At 48.0% G+C, this 23009-nt stretch overlaps 1 long non-coding RNA gene across 1 annotated transcript; it reads right to left on the minus strand.

Annotated features, from left to right (window-relative positions):
* Positions 1 to 7121: 7121 nt before the first annotated feature.
* On the minus strand, positions 7122 to 21853 carry LOC144149332 (uncharacterized). Its single transcript, XR_013318271.1, has 4 exons — positions 21748 to 21853; positions 13031 to 13072; positions 12867 to 12905; positions 7122 to 7219 (listed from the first exon to the last, which is right to left on the minus strand). It is a non-coding gene; the product is annotated as an uncharacterized LOC144149332 (long non-coding RNA).
* Positions 21854 to 23009: the final 1156 nt, after the last annotated feature.

Consider the following 23009-nt stretch of genomic DNA (forward strand, 5'->3'; position numbering starts at 1 on the left):
TCCAAATATGGGGGAAAAGTGCATGACATTTGGGTGTCTGCGGGTACGCAAAGGGCGTTCATGCACTGCGTAGGTTTCGGCTACTGAATGCTACGATTCCAAGCCGTCCTAGGAGGCTTATCTTTATGCATTTTTACAGCTGACAACATGGCAGAAGCGCGGTACGATGATTACTGAGTTGAGAATGCCCATCCACCAACGCCAACGGTTGTGTTTTACAGAACTGAAACCAAAACCAAAACTTGTTTGGTTGCTCACCTTGGGCATCGTCCAATCACGGTGCCCGCTCCTCCTAACGTCACAGCTTTAGTTGGTGCGGCCGCCGCAAACCGCGCATGGTAGTTTTTCTTCTTTCGCGCTTTGTAAAATAATTACCGATCTGTCAATCGTAAAAACGATGAAAAGTGTGCTAATTTGAGCCAGTCTACGCAGTGCAAGCAAAAACGGAAGCTTGACAAATTCACTTCAGTGTCCCTTTAAGACGCAGAACCGAACTCACTAGGCATGGTGGGGGTGGCCGCAAAAGATGATTCGGTGTCGGTTCCCGTGGTATTGTTAGGCGGGATGGCAGGCGATGTGCTTGTACCAGGCAGGACGGAAGAATCTGGGGTCTCGCCAGGCATGGTGGTCGGCGAGGCTGCTGAATCAGAACCTGTCGAAGCAGTGTGGTTGGGAGGAGACGTCGTATGCGGGTCCGATGGCTCCGGAGGAGGTCCACTATCCACTGAACCGCCTCCGCCTCCGCCTCCACCTCCGCCTCCGCCTCCGCCTCCGCCTCCGCCTCCACCTCCGCCTCCACCTCCACCTCCGCCATAGTCTCCGGTATCTTCGTCTGTGAGAGAAATGGTGTTATCGTAGAGAAACGTTCAACTTTAGTTTCTTCCATAGGCTACTAGAGGAACGCCAAAAAAACGATATTTAAAAACATTCAACGGCCCGTGCCTGCGATCGCTGAACCGTACGCATATCGTTCGTCTTACCAGCCATAGAGACAAATAATGCGCCGCCTCTGCAGGGCTTTGCGTTTTGGTTCGGAGAAAAACCTTTCGTACCAAGCACGTAGCGAGAAGAAGCTGCAACATTACTTGGCATTTGTTCCGACGAATTTTAACGCCGTCAGCGTGCATACAAAGGGATCTTCCGTAATGGCTTCGTCGCGTTCCTTGCGGCCCTTCTCAGGTCAGTGTTGCTTTTATTCCCATGAAACTGCATACAATAGCAACGAGGCTATCGCGCCACAAAAAAGTCTAAGGGTGTGCCAGAATTTATTTTATTATTCCTCAAGGAGCTTTGCAACTGTTAGAATCGAGCCTCAAATCAAAATCAAAAGAATCAAAAGAACCGTAGCGGCAAAATATGATTCAGTTTACGATAAAGAAAGGCCGTCATCGCGATCATGGGGATAGCCGTAATATGCGCGATCTGGGGTAAACTTCAGTGCATTTTTCTGCACAATCTTGTACGGTGGTCGCTAAATGCGCGGGCGGCACCTAAAATATCTCAATGGGTTGTAAATTCGAAAGCGTGTTATTTCCGGCTGAACTCCCGAGTCGCGTAGTTTTTCCCCGCTTTACATAGGATTTGCAATCTCGCCTCTCCGCCCTGCTATCCGTTTTAAGGTTCCAATTCTTCGATCTGTCTCCTCCGTGTTTCCACGCTGCTGTTTCATGCCACCGTGTGATGGGGAGTTCACGCGCGAAGCTCATACTGGCTCTTTGTTCGCTCGCTCCCCTCACTTGCGGTATTCTGATTATGATGAAGCCCTCATACTACCGTCGAGAATAAGCTCTCCCTGTGCAACGTGGTGTGAAGGGGCAGTTTTCCCCCGAGAGACGCCAATGCCGGACGCAGTCTTTCAACGACAACCGCCTTTCTTGGGCTACCTCAATTTCAAAATTTTGGTCTGTTTGTCTGCCTGGCTTTCGAGTCATTCACCAGGCCGAAATCTAAAGTACTTCCTCATCGAGAGGCTTGTATGCGCAAAATGTTAATAGGAATGGCTGCTTGACTTCAGCAGCAGGGCTGATAACGCTTTTAGTGCCGCCGTCAAGCGCTACCACACGGCTCAGTCCAGCCGAGCGCGCGTGAGTGTGTTCTCGACCTTCGAGAACACTTTGTGCAGCAGTCCTCGGATATGTGGTTCTCTTTGTCAGTTCACGTGCGATCGCGTCTGAAGAGGCGAGTACAGAACCCGAGTTCACGCTACCTATGGCGAGTTTGTTTATCCAGTTTCTACGGTAACGCATTGCGGTAAAGCATTGCGGTAGAGTGCGATTACGCGGTCCACATTGGAAAACATGTGAAAGGCTGCTGACAATATGATCCAGGCCCGACAATCGCGGAGAATGTTTTGCGACAAGTTCAGAAATCCGTGGGAGGTTCAACAGCCGGATCTGCGACAAATGGAGAGGGGCCGCCAGCTCGGCTGGTTCTTAAACCTTGCACCACTAATGCAAGCTGCGACATTTTTTTGCTACTGGAAGTTAGAAAATTTGCTACAGGAAGTTGGGCGGTAAGTGATAAAGGCGGGAAGCGCGGTGCTGAATTCGAACCATCGGCGGGTCGTACAGGGTTGGCCAGGACATGGGCGGACGCGGGAAGTTTACTCGCGTTAGGGTCTTTGCTGGATGATTACAGTCCATGCAAGCGTGGCCAGGAACCCAAGCCAGTGAGAAACCTGGTCGAAAATTTGACGCAAGTATTGAAGTAACGAAGTCAGCGGTGGGTGGGTATCATGGTGAGCGAAATTATGAAGGGCTGATTGGCAGTCAGAGAAAGTGTATGCTGGCGTGCTGGTAGAAGCGGCACGCGCTACTGCCCGATGCAACCTTATTGCTTTCGTGCGTGGTTAAGTGGTTTGGGTTGGTGTATTCCGCAGACACTGAGATGCCTACTATGTGGGGAGAAGCGAATACCGCCATGCTTTCCCCCTACAATGAAGATAGAGTCTTTCCTAATTTCATCCCGCTAATTGGCTAGGAAGTAAGCTGAATTGCAAATTACGACAAGAGCTGTTTTGTTTTCTCCACTCCTGGGATGGTGCCCAGCTTCACTGGCCATCCTTCTTCGTAGAGGGGAAAGGGGATGAATTTTTATGGTACAGACGACGGACGCCGCTTTATTTTTTGCTCACAGCGCCTCTTAGGGCTTTCCTTTAAGACCAAGCCGGGTTGCTCCGCAAGTGCACGCTTAGTAGCTACACGTAAAACTTGAAATCCAAATAAAGGCAGTGGCGGTGGTCCGCGTAAGGTGCAAAAACAAAAACTCAAAATATGCCATATACTTTTGATGTGGCACACACGTTGAAGGCGCTGCATATTATGGTGTGGAAGTTAAGTATTTCCAGGTCCGTGTGATATGTTCAGAGTGTGTGCATGGCACTAGAACACAGAATTAGAGGACACAGGAGGGAATAACACAATTCTAAGACACCCGCTACTTTACGTACGTATGACTGCCATGCGGCGAGACTGATAGCGGCCAAACGTACCGACACCTGACAATCGAATTGATCGAGATTCAGGCCATTTTTCAAGGAGCACTTGGGCACCGCTTTGAAACAGTGGGACGATTCTTTTCGTGACAAAGATAAAAGGCCACGCTCAAATTGCTGAAGCCTGAACTCAGAGAAAGCGAACTGTGTCAGGGTTCCCGTAGTTTCTTTCTTCCGTTATATTTTGCGTTAAATGAATACCTTATCACGTGAACGGGTAAGAAAGGAACAGAGCAAAAACTTTTTTCGTAGAGAATTTTCTTTTTACTTTGCCTTGGCTAATATTCCCTCTAAGTACGAGTTGATTTCCTGATTCATATTTACCCTGTTGGTTGTATGTTCCCTTTTTCCTGCTTGCACATTTGAATAACACAGTATTTTTGGTCAAGCACTGCCACCCCTCTTATGGGCGCTCAACGCAACAATGCTGCCTGGGGCACAGCTGCGTAGCCTTGTGTCGGTATTGGCCGCTGATACGGGCATGAATGTTTACGCCTTAAAAAAGACGAATACAAAAGTGATCATAAACACGACTCATCTAGACGATTTCACTTATATAGTACGTTTGGGCAATAACGCGTAGAAATAGCTAAAGAACAAATATTGCTTCTGCTAAATCAAAGGACTCTTGATTGATCGAACTGCACGCCTGAAATTCAGTGGCTGCTCGAGTAAGTTCGCTTCTTTAGTCGCGACAGTTGCCAGAAGAAGCAGCACACAGGAGAAGTTAAGAAAACGAGCGAAGTGAGGGCGACGGCTCCTCACCTACAAGCGGGGCACACCGGCCTTGGAGGCTTGCCTCGAAGGAAGCGTGACATGTTGGTTGCTTCCAAACCTCTCCTAAAACGGCAAAGGTGGTGCATTGCGGTTCATCATCAGAGAAATAATGGTCCTATTAGAGGACATCGCGGCATCGTGGAGAGACTAATATCACTTGAAAGTTCTGAAAGCATGTATGTTCGGAAATATCGTATTGAGGGTCCTGTTGACATGATTGCCAAACTGTCTGCCCCAAACTTTCCGTTGGACTGACCACAGCTATAATCAGATGCGAAGCATCTCATGCTCGGCGCTGTGTAGCTCCCTCCCTTGTTGTTGCCCGCCGTCCGCACTCTACTGCGCATGCGCGTCTCTTCAGCCCCGCCAGCGTTTGGCCTCACGTCAGCGCAGTCCACTATAAAAAGAAATAGGCGGCGCCCTGTTTCCATCCCTCGACTCTGGCCGCAACGGGAGGTACGTGGCGCTCTCCACACTGCGCTACAAACCGAGACGGGAGCATGTGCTACGAACGCGACTTATGTCATTCACTCATTCAAACTAATTCAAGGAGCTACTGATACAGCGAAGGCACGCGAAGCTGAACGTGAACGGAAACGACGAACTGAAAACTTTAGAGGAGGATGTTGAATTTCCTGCGGGATAGCTGTGGCGGGAAGCGCCACGCGCCTTGCAGCTCAACCAGAGAGGAGGACGAAGAGGGCCGGCAGCTGGGTAGGAGCGTGAGCACGCAATAAAGAAAGACGAGAGCCAGGAGGTGTTCGATCAGGTAACGCGGGTGTCGGTCTCTTCGCTGTATCTATTTTTCTCTACATTTCTCTGTCCCTACATGGGGGTTCACACTACGTTCCCATTCGTGCTCCGATAAATGAAACAACATAACGACAACACAATGGAACCTACACGTCACCCCCATAATGCTTCGCATCCTCCTCATGGTTCCCCAGGGGAAGATGATGTAATTTGAAAAATCTGGCTTTTTTGGCGTATCATTTTGCCGGGGCAGGCAACAAAGAAAGCGAAACAATTGGTGAGAAAGGAACACAACGCCTAAAATAAATGAAAAATGTACTCACGAGCCTCTCATCTCTGTCGGAATGGATGGCCACTGAACTTATTAGAATGTGTTGAAAAAAGATGCGAGCTCAATACTGTCTTGATCGGGGGTCTTGGAAACTAAAGGTGTGAAGCAGGTTTATAAGGGACGCGGTGAATATATCACTGGGAGACGCCTTCGACATGCAGTATAACTTGTATGTAATGTCGTGTCGGACCGCGGAGAGAGTCACGAATTCCGACTGCGTTCACCCAAAACACGCACACACAACAAATATATTGACGTTAGATACGGACACGGCGGAATGGACACTTAAGCACACGCACTGAGTAGACGCGGAAACACAGAGTTAAAAAGCATGAGTCATACACTTGCGACGATTGTACAGGCGAGACCGACTTGAAGTGATGAGCTACTTTTCGGTAGTGGACGATGAGTACGCGCAACGCAACAGGTTACGGTAGCTACTTGAAGAAGCGTTGCCCCACTGGAACGTTATGGTGGCCGATGGCTAGCGGCGGGAGGGAAGAGCTTAGGTCTTATCCGCAGCGTGGCATTGCAGCCCGCGCTCTACGCCACCGGCACACCCCTCACTCCCACCGGAGCAACAGCTTTTTGTCGTCTCGTTGATGGCCATCATCTTGTTGCCAGCCCGGGCGGTGGCTCGGACGGGAGAGCCGGCGACGGTCCTCGGGCCTACACCACGAGGGTGGCCATCTTGCTGCCTCCGAGACAGAAGCGCTTCTGTCCTCTTCTTCCTCGGGCTTGCGTTTTTCGCAGGGTACACCCGTAAAATTCGGTGGATTGGCCTCTCTTGATTTGGTGCAGCCACACCTCATCCCAGCACCTATGCAAATATTGCAGTAATGGTTTGCGTGTGCGAGGCAAGTAGGTCCAGAAGACGTTCCCGGGTAGAAAGCGGGGTATTAAATTCTTTAACTATTAGTTTATTAACCCGCACTTCAGACGCCAATCGGAAATAGTTTTTTTGCCCACGCAACCCGCACCTGGAATATATATCGGGGCATGCCAAGTTCATAAAGAGGGAAACACTGTAATCGTGCCCGTAGTAGGCTCTGCAAAAGTCCTGCTCCACACAATTTGTGAAACCTATCGGCCACCACAACAGAAGAAAACGAATGCAGAGAACGGCAAGTACAGCGGGTGCGAGACGAACCACAACGCGTATTTTGTTCAGTGCCGTCTGGGGGTTGCTCGTGCCTACCCCTATCACGTGGTTCGGTGTAAATTTTACAGACAGGCCGATGACTAGAACACGCACATTCGGGAGTCAAGGCACAGTCTTAATAAGGACAAAAGCGTAGCGTCCTTCTTTCCGCGCACTGTGCTAAATGCGTATGCGTCCCGTGCTTCGAAGTCACAGAGTTGGTTTTTCAACACACAGACGGGCTCGCCCAGAAGGTAGCCGAGGGGAATCGCATCCTTAGTTAAAGCAATTTCCTGTTAGATTTTCCTGTTACTGTTAAAGCAATTTCCTGTTACTGGCTGATAGAGAGGTTATATTTCTGCCCAGTGCCGCTTGGTTATGTTCGGAAACGTGCACCTTGTGTTTGATCGTGCGTCTGCTGGTAGTGTGCCTATTTATGTGTTTCCTTTGGATTTGCCTTTTAGTTTCTAGTCCTTCCCTTCTAGTCTTTACCTTTTTCTTACTCCATCCACTCTGTACTGGTCGCATTATGTGCGGAGCTGCTGCAAGCCTAGCGCTACCACACGCCCAGGTCGACCTTTTGAACGCACAATGGATCGTAAACTCACCTCCAGCGGCACTGGTGCTGGCATATACAATGAGGCCAGTAACCAGCACGAGAGTGCCAAAGCAGCACAGGAGGGTGAGAAGGCGCACGGTGCCAGAGCACATTCCCTCGTCGTTCCTGCAATGAAGATGGGCGCCTTACTATGTGCCATCAGTGGGTTCAATATGGCATCAATCTTCGCAATGCGTCATCTACGGAACAAGAACGTTGAAAAAAAGTAAAGTTCAGTCCTGAATAACGGGAAGCTAGAATGATTCTGCGGCCGGTGGACAACTATGCTCGTACCTCTTGCACAGTGAGTTGTCCAACACACAGCCTAGAGACCGAATCGAAGATGTTAAGTATAAAGCCGAAAGCGTCGGTGCACTTTAATTAGTAACCTGAGGATACACTTACGTTAAAATGATTTGGTCGTTCGTGGCAAGCACTAAAAATTTGCTAGGCTATTGGGACAGAGGCAAACAAGCCCAGAGATTGAATTTGCTAACCCGTCTGAACTAAGGTGTATGTGAAAACCGTGGCGCACTGCCCTCGCGTGCACTAGATTCCAGAGTTCCGTCGTGTGCTATGTCATGTTTGGGAATATTATGACTGAGTACATTACAGTTGTAGCTTTTAATGCACGAACATCGTTTTCTCTGTTATCGGCGTACTGGCATCAATGGTTGCTTCCTCGCCGTTTAGCACCTTGATGCAACAGCGTCGTCAAAACCTCGAACGGAACATCAGAGTACAAATGATTCGAAGAGACATATGCCTTCGTGGAAACAGGAAGTGAATCAGATTTAGACAAAAAAGAGTCTTGAGGGCTTACTTCTTTCAAAAATATAGCGACCTAAATGTCCATTTGGGGCTCTACGCAGTTAACCTCCATTTAACCTCAATCAAACCGTGTAGTATCCATTCCAATTGTGATGGGATTAAGGAGAGTTGACGGGCAGCTATGAGCCCAAAAACCAGGCATCGTGCTACCACTGCATCAAACCTCAGTTCAGATAGAGTTGGAACATAAATGGGCCATCACAACAACATTTACGTTTGCTTTATTTTAAATATTATGCTTTGTAGTACCCTCAGCGCTTGTTCCGAAACAGACGATGCTTTATTCTCAGACCAACAATTCATGCCAGAGTGTACATTTTCCAGTTGCATCGCATGTCTTGAGAAGTCGGCAAAGAGGCATACCTCGGGCATCTACGTAGAGCAAATGGTACATGTTGAATAACGCTGCCGCTATCTGACAAAGGCCCTTTTGTTATATCGGTTATATTACGTCTTCCTAGATAGCGCATCCACACCGCTGACGGACCGAACACTTTACATTCTTTAAGACCGGACTTCCCCTTCATTATTTTCCTAACGGCTGCAGTAATCGTTTCGTTAAACATCGGTTATGACTTCAAAAACAAGACTCCGTAAGTGGTGGTGTCGCTTCTGCCAGTTGAACGGGGTCGTGCTATAGTTAAGCCAAATGCACCGGCTGGCTATGTAAACCGGCGTGAGCAGGCGTCATTGCGCCCTAACTCCGTCAATGTTTACGCGTTTGTTACCCGATTTCATTATTTACCTCACAACTATGACGGCTTTTTAAAGATCATTCACTGAATTCAAGCGCAAATAGCTAGCCCTGCAATCGTATAACCCTGGGTATTTGCGCCTGATTTTGTTGGCACACCATCTGATCACGTAGGCCAAACAAAAAAAGAAAACAAAAACAATCATCGGATGGTGTCAGGGCGACGCCACCATGCGCTGGGCTGAAACACGGAGTAGCCAAGACGATTTACGAATAATGCTACACTCTATATCAGAATCCTGCAACAGGTAGTTCGTACACAATTTATCGGATTCGTGACCACACCACCTTACACGATAACATTATACTGCTGAATATTCACGCCTAGTGGGTATCTTTAGGGAACTTCTTTGTATTGGAAATTTCTTTCTAAGAAACGCAGCAGCATTTAATGCTGTTTTATTTTAGCCGCCTTGCGAATAATGCTGCGGAGACTTCATGACAAACCTTCCGAAATTCTTCACTGCAGTTACAAAGAATGCGCAGTCCAAGAAAGAGAAAAATACTTTGAGTCTTGTTCTGGGGTATCTCGCATGGGTAGGACAGTAAGGCTGAGCTGCGGGTAATTTTTGCCGCCCTATAGAAGGGCTGAGCTGGCCTGTTGGCAACCGAGTAAGATGATCTGAAGTGCAAAGTTGGGAAAATGCATCAGTGGCCCATTATTCGACTTTAACAACCAGGGCAAATGGTAACGCAACTCGGAATTTATTCTCCGTTTTGTTTCTTAAAATATTTTGAACGGGCTCTAAATAGCCTATGTATGTTCAGTGGAACCCCATGCATACGTTTTTCATCGGACGGGGAAAACAAAACGTAACAGCCAAGAAGACGCAGCCATGATGAAACCCTCGTAGCTGAACGAAAACAGGTAGCTTTGGCTTCCAACCATGTATTTCTGCTGTCTAACGTTATTTCGAACCTTCTACCCCGGCTATACTTGCACCCGATTTTCATTCCAACCGAATGGCATTTGACTCAAATGAGGGGCTTGGATTGTCATTCAGAATCCGCCAAGCTCTACTACAATTTCGACGGCACTGGAAAGTTTTAACAATCGCTCGCTGTGCTGTGTGGTGCTGCTGCTGTCGAGTTCTGTTTTTGCACAATAATGCAACAAGCAAATTCAGCACCAGCCCTTGGCATTAAACTGATATCAAATTATAAATAACGCATGGTTTGACGAGAATTTTTTTTAATTCTGGATCGCAGTCGGGTTCTTTTGTGCTGTGTTGGGCTATCTGGGCCAGCTGGTTTGCCGCTTTATCGCACTGGTGCTTGGAGTAGGGGATCATTACATCTTGATTTCATGATTTCACTTGAACGAAAAGTAAGCAAAGCCCCACAATTAAAAATATTTCGTTTGTTTTAAGTGCGCCAGTAATGTATTTGTTTGTGCTCCCTATGAATGCTGTGCGCGAGAGGGCTAGAAATGGCGTTCAAGAGCCCCGAATGTATCTCTAGACGCTCATTTGGCTCGAATGTCATCTGAGCCGAATGACATTTCAACATCCAGTGGAGCAGCTCAACTTTTCATTAGAGTCAAACGACATTCGGTTCAAATGACATTCGGACGGAAGTGTAGCAGGGGTATTAAAAAAACTCGCGAATGTCGGATTGCCGCTTTTTGCGATCGCTGGAAAACATCACGCGCGGCAATGCAAGGTCGCCATGTCGACTCTGTACCGCGCTGTCTGCGTGCCTACCGCATTTAGTAGGTCAAGTTTTTCCTAAAGGGAAAATGATTCCCATTGTCGCGAAGCCATAAAAGCACAATAAATTTCGTAGTTTCAAGTTCAACGGCTTTCTCAAAGCTTGAAGCTCACGATGACGGTGAGAGCCCGCGCTTTTCTTAGAGGGGCCCTGCAACACTCTTTGAGCAGTGCAAGTAAACCTGCGCGACGTTTAGATTGCACTGCCAGGAATACCCGAGCCAAATATTACACGTGCACGTGAAGCGGTGAGCGCGCAAATCGATGTGAAAGACGCGGAAAAACCAACCGGTCTCTCTTCAGTTTTCCTCATTATGCATGGCCTAAGGGACGTCACATAGGCCATGGCTGCCCGAGCGGCTGTCACTGGTCAACTTCGCGGCTAGATTCTCCCATTTCCGCCGTCGTCATCGCTGTGTACGAACCTCTTCTATGCCTGAACCTGTAGGCACAGTTTTGCCGTTTCTTTAGTGTTTTGAGTGCGCGCGGAGTTTGAGTGATGAGCTCAATACTTCCCTTTCAACGGGACCACTCGACTACAAGCGTTTATTGCTTCAATAACGCCCTACCAGCCCGAGCGCGCACTTGCGAGCAGGCACCCATGCCTGCTTTTTTTGTGGCACCAGACCGGAAACGGCGCCTCCGCGTTGCGCAGAAAAGGAGAAAACTACCCGGCATATGATATATTGAAGGCCGCCGAAGAGAACGCCACGAGCCGCCCCCCTTTCCGGGAGAGAGCTCTCAGCTTTCGTCGCGTTGTTCGCGGTCGAGTTGAGAGGGAACGATTATGCGCGATTTCTCATCGCGCGTAGTTTCGTTATTGTGAACGGATTTTCATAATTCTTGCGGGAGGAGATTTCTGGAACAATAGAGTTTATCCCAAAATACATTACTAGTAGTCGATGGCAAGTGTTGCAGGTTCCTTTTATCCGCAGTGATAACGATGATAGCATAGAGTAGTGTAGGGCAGTCTACTGGTGATGATTCGACCCCGCATGCGGTTCATGCAGTGGGTTTCGTATCGACAAACGTCAAAATGGCGGTGCGCGCATGTTGCCCGGGCGGGTTCGGAGTGTCAGATTGCGACGATTGATCCGGGAACGTACTCTGAGCCGCGGCGTAACAGTGAGGATTTCAATACATGTGATTCTATGTAAGCTGCACCGGGACTAGACAAAAATAACTTAGCAGCGCAGAAAACCCAGCACTGAGGAACATAAGAGCTTGGGTTTTAATGTAGTCGAAGTTTAAAACATAACTAACATCCTCCTCGATGCACTAATCTACGACTTCGCAATGGGTAGACATTTTCCATGAAGGACGGAGGATTACAGCAGAACGATAACGCTTTTGTTACGTGCATCTGTCGGCCCGTCGACAAAAATGTGCGCCGTTGGTAGTTTTGCGTTTTTCAAGACTTACATATGAAAATAATTAGACGAAGGACGTGAAGGACCGAGATGTGCGCAAACGTGAAGGGCAGAGGCATATCATTCACGTCCTTCCTCCAAATATTTTCAGGCTTAAAATTTTTCTTGAGCACTAACTATCTCATATCCCCCGCCGTTGTGTAACTTTTCCCCACAAAGCCCTACATGGCCTTAGATTGCGCCACAAACGTGGTCCCGAACAGCATATGTAACAGCTCGACAGAAGTGCTTTTTCTGCATTCAAACAGCCGTCCCGTGGTTTTAGAATCCAACTTACGGTTCTTGGATAGCTGGAAAATAAAAGAAAGAAGTATCTGGGTACTATTTAAGGGTTTTGTTTTTCCAGGGCAGCTACAATTTATTGGCGGACGACCATAAGAGCAACACGACAAACACCAGACGACATGGTTGCTGAGTGCTTGATAAACAACCTTAGCATGCTCATAAACATTATGGGTGGTCGAATAATTCACTCAACCTCTTTGAATAAGTCATTCCAGTTTAATCAATAACAGTTGATTGCCTAATTATAAGATTTTAATAGCGACGGTGAGAGCCATCATGAAAGCGTGCGTCCAACCATGTCCGGAATCTCATGGAAGTTGTTTTACCATTACAGAAAAGTGGCGTAGCACCAGGTAGATTATAATTTTTGTTAGTGGAATCAATTAGTGGGCGAGCAAGAGTTGAGTTCATTTATCTTGCCATTGAATGTCTCAGTAGCAGGACTTTCACATTCAACACTAGATGATTTTCTTTTGTGGCTCCTTGTGCTATTAAAAACAAAATATGCCCTTCAGCCGTGTCTTTTATTCTGTATGGAAACACGTAGGTATTAGAATGTGGATCTGAAGAAATCTGCCGTCTACATCTACTGATATTTTATCCTGGTGTTTTACGATTCATTTCGGTATGTACAAGCTAACATGAAAGCTTTCTTCTTGAAGTGTGAAACCTATTTTTTCAGATATGCGTAATTTAGGCATTTTGGGCGCATCTTTGAGTGCATTTGAGGAAGGCCAGTGTATTGTAAATTCACAAACACTTACAGGAAGGCGGAGCGTAGCTGTAATCCTGCGAATATAGATCTGAAAGAAAATATAATAATGAAGTAGTACACCGAGGGTTTCTCTGGAATACGAAGTCTACAGTTAGTACTTCTTGCACAGGTTCTCAGCATACAAAGTGATGCGGGAAATGTCGAAGCACTTACCAGGATACTCTTGGAAAGTGTTCAAGGTTTCCGTTGACATCACTGAAACAAAAAATTACAAGGAGTCACTACAAAGTGCCACGGAGGATTAGAACGGAACATATGAGCGTCGTTCCATTACTTTTCTAGGTTTTTAAATTAAGACGCTGCAATCGTAGTGTAAGCTCCCGCATGACAAATAACAGCTTTTAATCAAGTTCACCAGAAGTGTGCTGCAGAGGCATTAAATTTTTTTTCGAAGCTTGTGCGCCTACGGATCTGTGTGTTTTCCTGTGTTCGCGTTTCAAAACAACTTGCCGGTGTCTGAGGTCTTATACGTCGAGGTCACAAGGCGCGGGGTCGAATATAAATGCCCCTTGACCGTATAAATGTATTGATTGACGTAGAAAACCATGGCTTTGTGCCTGTAATAAGGCTTGGTTGCTTGCTAGTTGGTTCTTGGTTTCTCAAAAAAACAATTTCTTCGTGCTGAACTACAAGAAACAGGACGATGCCTGCCTTAAGTTTCACAACTGAACGCTGCCATCGCGTTTCACCGAAAGCGCCGCGACCTACCACGGCCGCTAGATCTCCCCTTTTGTTAAAGGGGAGATGTAGAGGCCGTGCAACTACGCTTGAATAAACAGAAACTGTGTGGCTTGCACTGCGCTGGAACTGCTGGCACAATTTCATGACAAAGGAGAGTCCACGGCTTAAAGAAATTTAAAGAAACAAAGGCATTTTGAGAACTGGGTATTAATGCGTGAAAATACTTTGCGGTTTTTCTGTTTCACGATACTTTCCTCGTAAAAATTGTTACCATCATTGAGTTTTATGTTCTTTGCCAAACGTCGACAAGAGGTACTAGAATTAAGTAGGCTGTCGACTTACTGTTCATAGAACTAATACCGAAAACTTACCAAGTTTTTGTCAACGATTGGCCACCGTGTATGAATTAAGCATTTCTGTATACTTTCCGCGGTAAGTTTTGTGTAGACTAAATCGTTTTTTACAGGCCACTAAAAAAACAAAATTGCCGCGTATTTGCTCCTTTTGTTGCAAATGGCAACAAGAGACGAGACTCTGTCGACATTTTCAAAGTGAATGTCTCCCTTCGCTTTCCCGATCAGCCCTCAAGCTCTTCCTCTTCCGTCGCGCTCCTTCCACGGTAAACACGCGAGAGGTTTGCTCAAGTCGTTTTCAATTAACCGCGTTCCACTGCTCCAGACCGGGTGTTTCTAAACGCTTAGCTGCACAGAGCACCCACGTGACATATCTGGTCGCGCGATACAGAACGGTAATTAAACGTTGTCGTTGGCTGTGTCAGAAACCTGAGCGACCTAAAACACACCAAATCACTATTATTAACAGAAACAACCCGTATATTTGAGTTTAGAAAAAAAATTAAGCCTATTGGGGCTAGAACCCAAGCCGACAGAGCCAGTACTCAGGGCTCTATATCCAAGCCTCAGAGACCCAAAGGTGGGCTCCTGTTAGCAGGCGTTGAAAAAATAGCGGGCGCCGTGACATCACACATGTCACGGGGGCGCTCTGTGCAGCGAAACGTTTGGAAACACGCCTCCCGGACGGGTGCCTCAATGCACGCAATGCCGTACGGTGGAGAAGCGCGTGAATCGAGGCACCCTACTACATCGTTTACAGAATCACGTTCCCTTCCTCCACGAGTGTTCCAAGCGGAACGTGGAACCTATCATGTGGAACCTTTCGTTGCTGTTGCTGTTTTTAAATGCCGCCAAGAAGCTCGAATAACAGCAGGCGACGGTTTTCTGCAGTTGATGCGGTATTTAATTTGCCGTGGCAAAAACCAAGCATCCATGAATATTTTGATCAAAGAACACTGCAAGTGTCCCTCATGTATTTATTTTCTGCCTTATATTTGCGTAATGTCTTGTTGTTGTTCGACAATATTGAGAAGTATCAACATTGACACCGGACTTAGACGTTTAGATTTGGCAGCGATTGTGTAAGACTATTGCGCAGTCTTCGTCCGGCTGGCTAAATTGAGACATAGACAGACAAAGACAAACCGAAATTCCTGGATTTACTTTAAGTAGCCCAAGAAAGACCACCGTCTTTAAAACGCTTAACGTACACTGACCAAAGCGTTTTCGACAGTACACTCAAAATGTGATGCTTGGCGAAAAGCCGACCTCTCATAGACCGTACGTTCAATACTTGAACACCAGAGCTTAATTGAAGATTATTTCTCTCTGAAAGATCCTGTAGCGGCAGAAAAAATTAAAACAAAAATGCGGTTGATTCCACTTCCATACGAATTGGTAAAACACGAAAGTGAAATGTGCCTTCATAGGACCAGTTGAATGTTTATGTGCATCGATATGAACTCGCACATTGCTGATTATATTTCGTTGGTATGGCACCGCTTTACACATCAACGTTCCGCACTAGATTCCACGCGTCGGGGCACTGCGTAAATCCGAATGCAACCACAGGCGCTCGAAAACTGTCCGTGCGAATGAAACCAAACGGGTTATCAGCGAATCGTTTGGCGAACACACGGTCCGCTGGAGCGAAAGGATCAGCAGACCGTGTCACGAGTCCAACATTCGCAAGTCGGCGTCGTTGAGGCTCCGCCGCTAAGATCCCTAAAATTACTAAGGTAGCGCCAACTGCTCCCTCCTTCTCCGCTGCCCTCTTTTTTTTTCTTTCCCCTGACCCGCGGCGCCGCGGTCTCTAACTCCGTGGCGATGCCGCCATTTTTGTTGGCTGCTTCAGAGCAGACGCCCTCACAACGCTTCAGGCTGCTCGCTGCAGTTTGCAATCGCTCTTTGGTAGCATTTATAGGATTTCTACCCCCCGTTTTAACAACACGCACTGTGTGAGGGTGTTTTGTTTTATATTTTTTCTACAAGGGCATATTTGCGGGGTGGATGCCGCTGGCGCATACGCACAGCGCGGTTTTTGTTTACGTGTGAGCCATGCTGTAACAACTCAGGATAGCTCGTGAATGCGAAAGGATCGAGCGTGGCATTTCAACGTGATCTGTTACAGTAGTTCTGTTCTTGCATTCGCGGGACTGTGGTCACGGAATCACTGCACAGAGGGCTTGCGCACGGTTCGCGGCAGTATACAGAGCGCTTCATTCGCAAAGGCCGTCGTTCGAGCGCTACGCTGGCGTCCTTGCATCCGGCTTTCTTGCGATGGTTGTGAATCATTAGCGGCGTTCGCTCCGCGCCCGCTTTCACTAACGACCTACATCCTACCTTAATTTCGCGCAGTTTAGAGTGCTTTGCCGTTTTTGTAGAAATGTTTCTTTCACCTTCATGTCGCTATATGCTGCTGTGAATACAAAAAAATATATATATACGCATGTTGGTGTGCGTGTGTGCACGTACAGCGACGTGAAAAGTTCCTGCTTCCGCGACTTCGCAGCCGGATACACTGAACTGCACTTGCGGCCGTACGTTCATGTCCAAACCGAGTGAAAAAACTCCCACCTCCCCTCGCAGGAACCCCTGTGTAGATGCGACGCATAGGCGGAGCGGCGAAGGGACCGCGTTTTATAGCGCGCATAACGTTGACGGGACTGCGTAAGCCGGTCCCAGTCGATGACGACGTTGGCGTACTTGTAAAGTGGCGTGGACTTTAGGTGTTTGAGCCAAGCGTGGATATTGCTTCGCCGGAGAACGGCACACCGGTTATATGCGCAGCGCGCCAGAAGGAGAGGAAACCGCGGAAGAGAGAGTACTGCACATGCGCCGGCCCCAGCGCGTCTGCCGCGGCTATGACGCAACGTGCCGCGGCTATGACGCAACACAATCCAACACAATCCACTCTAATCCAATCCAATCCAAGCCAAGCCAAGCCAATGCCCCTCGCGAGAGAGTGTTCGCTATCGCAGAGGAGAGGGGGTGAGCGGCGGAGAGCGCAGCTGGCGCGGCGAGGAGAATGGGGGAGGGTTGGACAACGCCGCCGCCGCCGACGACGACGACGACGCCGGAGGGACAAGGCGAGTGAATCAGATGCTCTGCATCTAAAAACACGGACAAGCGGAAAAATTCCCCCGCATTTCCCCGAGGGGGAGAGTGTGAAAGTGTGAATGCACGGTTGTCGGCCCGCTTGCGGCGCTTGCGCTCGGCCCCCGCAGCCCACCGCCTCGCCGCCTTCTCTTCCATCTCTTCCATCGGGTTTGTAGTATCACGTGTACACCACGCAGTTATCAAGCCGCTATAACGCCGCTGAGTCGCCAACGCACGCCGCTGACGACGTAGTTTGAATGCGTTAAAGATATAAGGCGCGTTACTGACAATATCAGCGACGCGTCCGTGGCTTATTCGGTAGAGCGTCGGGCTGCGGCCCGCAAAGTCCTCGGATCGAAACCTGGCGCCGGATGCTGTTTCTTCTTTAAAGAGCACTGCGGACGCCGCCGACGCCGGCGGTGGATGGTTTGGGGTCGCTTATAAAGAGCATTCGCTCTTAAAACGCAGGCTTGTAATTCTGGGAATAGGCGCCAGAGAAGACTGCGACCAATCGATCGGTTAAACTGAAATTACAGATTTGTGGCCTCTTATTTCTCATATGAACCAGAGATCGAGTCCCTCTACTAGTACAAATTATGTAACTAATTACTACAGTTAATCATGCAATACGTTTTTTTACCGGGCGGTCGTTTACAGCCGTTATTAATGGAGGCTACCGCTATACCCACTACACACACTACCGCTATACCCCGGCACACGGGATAGCAGATCAATGGTCAGTCGGAATAGAAAAAGCACATGCACGACGCAATCAAATCAAATAGGTAACTGCACGGTTAAAGTAACGGCTGAAAAAAGCGAAATCGATGACACCTTTTAAGAGTATTACTAAGCACTTTTTGCTCTTAATGCGGCGGACGCAGAAAGCTTCAAGCAGTATTTCACTGATGTGCTGCATCATTTGGAAGACGATTGAAGGACTCGCTTGAACGGCCTATTTAGGATAACGAAGGGAAATGTGCTATTGAAAGCCTCACCCGGGAAAGTAACCTTGGCCTGAAGGGTTAAGCGCTGCTTTTTATAAGATGTTTAAATGCGAAAATGGCACCCGTGCTAACGAAGATGTTTCATGCAGCGTACGTTATTAAAACACTGCAACAATTATATTCTACGTCCCACACAGTCCTCCTTCCTAAGACCGGTGAAGCGGAGAAACTTGAACTTCTCAAGTCGTACCGGCCAATATCATTAACAAAGGTCGACTACAAAATGTTTATGAACGTTATTGCACAAATGCTTCAAAGTGTTCTCCAGCAAATAGTATGGCCACATCACAAGTGCGGATTTAAGGGTCGCAATATTTTTACAAATATTGATAAAGGAAGGTGTGTCCTCAAGTACTGCGACGCCCTGTGCACACCGTGGTGGCAGTCCTGCAGGTTGACTTTGAAAAGAGGTTTGATTGTGTGTCACACGAAATATTGTTTTGTCTTTTGGATCATGTGAACGTTGGATTCGTAATTAGAGGGGGCGTCGCCCTGGTGTACCGCAATTGTACTACGTGGCTGATTGTGAAAAAGTTGGGAGCCCCAACTGAACTGCATCGTTTGGTGCACCAGGGCTGCCCCATCAGCCCGCTATTGCCTTTCATATACACCGAAACCCTGTGTATGAGTATAATCAGAGACAGTTCCATAGAAGGTTTCCGACTGCATGAGTTAGAAGTCAAACTATTGGCTTAGCAGAGGAAGTTGCTGTTTTTTATAAGGACAAAGAAAGTGCTCAGTTGTCAGTTGACACGACTAAAAAGTTTGGCGTAGTGACGGGTAGTTTTGTGAACTGGGCAAAGCGCCGAGGATATCGGCATGGGGAATGGTCATCAACACAGCCATGCTTGGTAATGTTAGCTGGGTCACCACCCCAGTGAAGAACTTGGGCGTTCAACTGGAATATTACAGGAATAGCGAACCATACTGGCGTAGCCAGACACAGGCGTTGACGGAGAAGGCCGAGAAATCGAACGGGGCAAGGTTGCCCATTTTCGCAAGGGCAACGGCATCTAACGTATTCTTTCTGGCGAAGATATGATCTATTATGCAGGTACTGCATTATTCGCTGATCAACGTCCGAAAACTTCACCAGGTATTGGCGGTGTTCATTTGGACTTCAACGTGAGAGAGGTGCAGTAGAACAAATCTGTTACGGAGAGTCCGAGATGGCGGCTTGGGGCTGGCGTGCCTGTGTGTGCGACAGCCGGTAAACCGGTTTTTGTTTTGGCGCGATGTTCGCGACCCGATTTTGCGGAGTGTCATGCAAGCATGGCTGGCGCGCGCTATGCCGGAATACGTAGTATCGACATGGTGCATGCCAGGTGGAGTGTATGGGTATTTGAAGGAAATAGTTAGGACAGTCCGATTCCTATTCGCCCGTTTTTCTGCCGGGTATCTGTCCCCTGTGACATGCAAAAAACTGTATACGGAAATTTGCGATGTTTTTCCCCGTCGCTGTCTATAGATCTCCTTACCGGGCTGGGCCAGGCCAAAATGTTCTAAAGCACGTCAAAAGAATGGAGGATCGCCCTTGAGTGAAGACGTTTTTCTGCTTTGGTGGGCTGCGGTATTTTTGTGGGATGTTGTCCAGAGTACCCTACATAAACACTTTCCGTTGAACTTCCATGGCATACGCTTTCTAGCTGTACAAAACGTGGAGGGGGCCCTCTTGGACCTGGTTATGTTGTTGGCCATGCGTAGCATATGGCTCGCGCGCTTGGCCTGGCTCCACGGTCATGTGGACGCCGGCCCTACGCTGCAATGTTTGCGTAATTCCATATCAGAGTGGGTAAAGTGCGAAAGCGCAAGGCATGCGCTGCTGTGTGGCTGTCAAGGATTGAAACCTTGACTACGCTTAGGGAATTTCAGACAGACATCAGCCCTCATATGTTGGCGGCTTGTCGCTCGAGTTGCTTATGTAAATAATTTTGTGTTGTGTTTCTGTATTGCGTCGAAGACCGGCATTGAAGGAAAAAAGGACGCCATAGGACGGAACACCGGGCTCTACTGAGGTTCGTTATCTCGATGCGCAGCCTGATTCCGGCAGTCACTTAACATCGAGCGTCAGAGCGAGCTACGACGACAAGGCGAGGCCCTGAAGTGGTTTGCACTGTAAAAAAATACCCGTAAGAAATGGCGCAAAAGAGCTCCAGCATGAGAAGTAAAGCAAGCACCAAAAGAACAGAAGTCCCGCTGGCGCAGTTTGAGGTACGTTGCGCGCGTGCACTGCGAAGGCGGGAAATTTAAATTTCATTGTACAAACATCCACTCCATTCATCACCAGAGGAGTGAGACAGGACGGCGAAGAGCGTGATGGGGGGTAGCAGTGAGCGTATAACGGCGCCACAGCCAATTATGGCGAATCACAGCTCTGCCCTTCTGACAGCTTTCGCATTGAATGAAACGGATTTAATTTTTTTAGTGGCCGTGTTATTTTCTCGTCAGTTACCATGACTGCGAGGCTAGACCAACAGTCCTTGACAGCAATACATATACGCTGTTAGCGCAAATGTGTTTTCGTGATTTTGTAATCAGCGCAGTGAAATTAGGGCACTTGCTGGCAGTTCTGGGATTGAGCTCTTATTTCCTACTCAACCGTCTTCGATGCGTCCTTTTCATGTTGTTATCTTTTGCATTGGGAGCCCTACATATTCGCTACTAACCCAAATCCGCTGATCTACTTGTGTATTTAATACACTCAAATGACTTGAAATGTATTGAGTAGGCCTTAAATTGGCCAAGAAGACAATGTACGACTTCCTTGAGTTTTCAGGAGTGCGTTTTCGTGTACGGAAATTACCAGTCAGAGGCGGAACGCTCCGCTTTAGAAATCATGCCTCCCTCCGTCTAACCAGTACAATAGCTAAACGCGAATGTTTTTCGTTGTGGATCCCTAGACCGCACACTACGAGTACATCTGCTACTCTGCAGGTATGCACCCCTTTCGTATAATTACAGCAGAAAGAATCGGGTGCGCACTCCGCATGTCTAAGTTTGGGACTCAGTTTTGCGGATTAAATAGGTACCTCCTGCTTCTATTACAGTGAGTGCTGTATCGAGTGGGTGCCAGTTAAAGGTGGTAAACCTCAAAATGTGACGTTAGTGAACATTTCAACAAGAGCGCTTAAACGGGACGAAAGATTGAGATGGCAGGGTGCTGTCATATCAATATTTCGTCCCGTTTAAGCGCTGTTGTTCAAATGTTCTTCATGTACCAACAAGCCCGCACTACCATGATTTTTCTGTTATGTTGGGCCTGACGTACCAAGCCTCGACGTTACGGCAATCTTACTGTGGCTAACAGCATTACACAGTGCACCGCAACGTCATTCTCATCGTACATCGAGTGATGGGCAACGGCTGTCGACGTTCACATCAGAAGGTCGTGGTAGTCATATATACGTCAAATTATCGCGCGCCAGCGTCACCGCCTTCCTCTGCAGCACGTCAGCCTTTACAAGTGAGGGCCTAATGAAGCTGTTGCCAAGCTTCGGTGTCAAGCGCTTTATTTTCTACACTTCAGCCAAACTCATCTGTGCGATACAGCATACAATCTGCGCGACACAGGTAGAACCCGATTATGTAGACTCAATAGCACCAGTTATAAAATGCTAGTACACTTGACCCTTGGTCCAGCACCATGTAAAATCGTTTGATTGAGAATTCTTCGCAGCTACGCTCTTCACACCAGGATGAACCTCTGCAGAACAAAAGGAAAGCAGCTTACCCACGGCTGCGGCGGGCTGAGCCTCTAGGTGGACGGCAAACGACGGGAGGAGGCGGCGTAGCTCTACAGGGCTGTCACGATCGTCGGGCGCTTGGGTTCAAAGTGGAAGACCCCGTTTGTAGTGGTGGTGCCACCTAGTGAATTGAACGTGCACTCAACTACGGTGAATTGGCCGCTGCAGTAAAATAATAATGAATAGTCTCTCCCCTCTCGTCCTTTGAATAAAAAAATTGGCTAGAAGTGCTGAAAGTGCGTAGGTGCGGGGCAAAAACTTCGGCTCATAGATTTTAAAATGAAGCATTGGTGATAAGTATCGAAGAATTCTCTTCGCGTTTCCTGTTTCTGTCATCTTGTTTCTGTGCCTTTCTACCCTTTTCTTTCTTTTTTTAGAGTGTGTTGCTTTAACAAACTTCTTTTTATCGGCACCGCCCGTGCGTCTACTTCTTCGTTTTGGTTTCCTCGTTTCTCTGCACGCAAAACTTCGACAAAAAAACTGGCGACGCGTTCGAGTAGCGCTTCCACAGCGTGAGAGTACTTTGCGTCACTCAGGGCAGTGCTGTGCCCAATTGTCGTCTTGTGCATTGGTTAAGTTATATCACGCAGGGGCTGGACGCACTTGGATGAACTTTGTTTTAACTCTGGTTGACTCAGCCTCCACGCCGGAGTGGCGGGTTGATTCCCATTATTACTTAAATGCGCCCTCCACCCTTAAGGGGACCCTGCAAAACTCTTTGAGCAGTGAAAGTAAACCTGCGCGACACTTGGATTACACTGCCAGGAATACCCGAGCCAAATATTACACCTGCAGGTGAAGCGTTCAGCGCGCAAATCACTATGAAAGACGCGAAAAATCCAACCACACTCTCCTCAATTCTCCTCCTTAGGCACCCCTGGCATGGGTGCTCAAAGACGTCGTTTCGGCCATGGCTGTCCTATTGGCGGTCGCTGGTCAACTTCGCAGCTGATTTCTCGCATTTCCTGTGAAGATCCGCCGTCGTCGGCGCTGGTACCATCCCCTTCCATGTGTCAACCTGAGCGCACAGTTTTGGGTTTATTCTGTGCTTTGAATGTGTGCGGAGTTTGAGTGACGGACTCAATACACCCCTTTCAACGATACCACTCGACAACAAACGTTTATTGCTTCAAGAACGCCCTACCAGGCTGAGTACGCACTTGCGAGCAGGCAGTGATGCCTGCTTTTTTGGGGCACCAGACCGGAAATAGACCCCTCCACGTTGCGTAGAATAGGATAAAATTACCCG

This window comes from Haemaphysalis longicornis, unplaced genomic scaffold (genome assembly GCF_048455015.1).
Source record: "Haemaphysalis longicornis isolate Haplotype H1 unplaced genomic scaffold, Haemaphysalis longicornis Haplotype H1 scaffold_8, whole genome shotgun sequence".
Lineage (NCBI taxonomy): Eukaryota > Metazoa > Arthropoda > Arachnida > Ixodida > Ixodidae > Haemaphysalis > Haemaphysalis longicornis.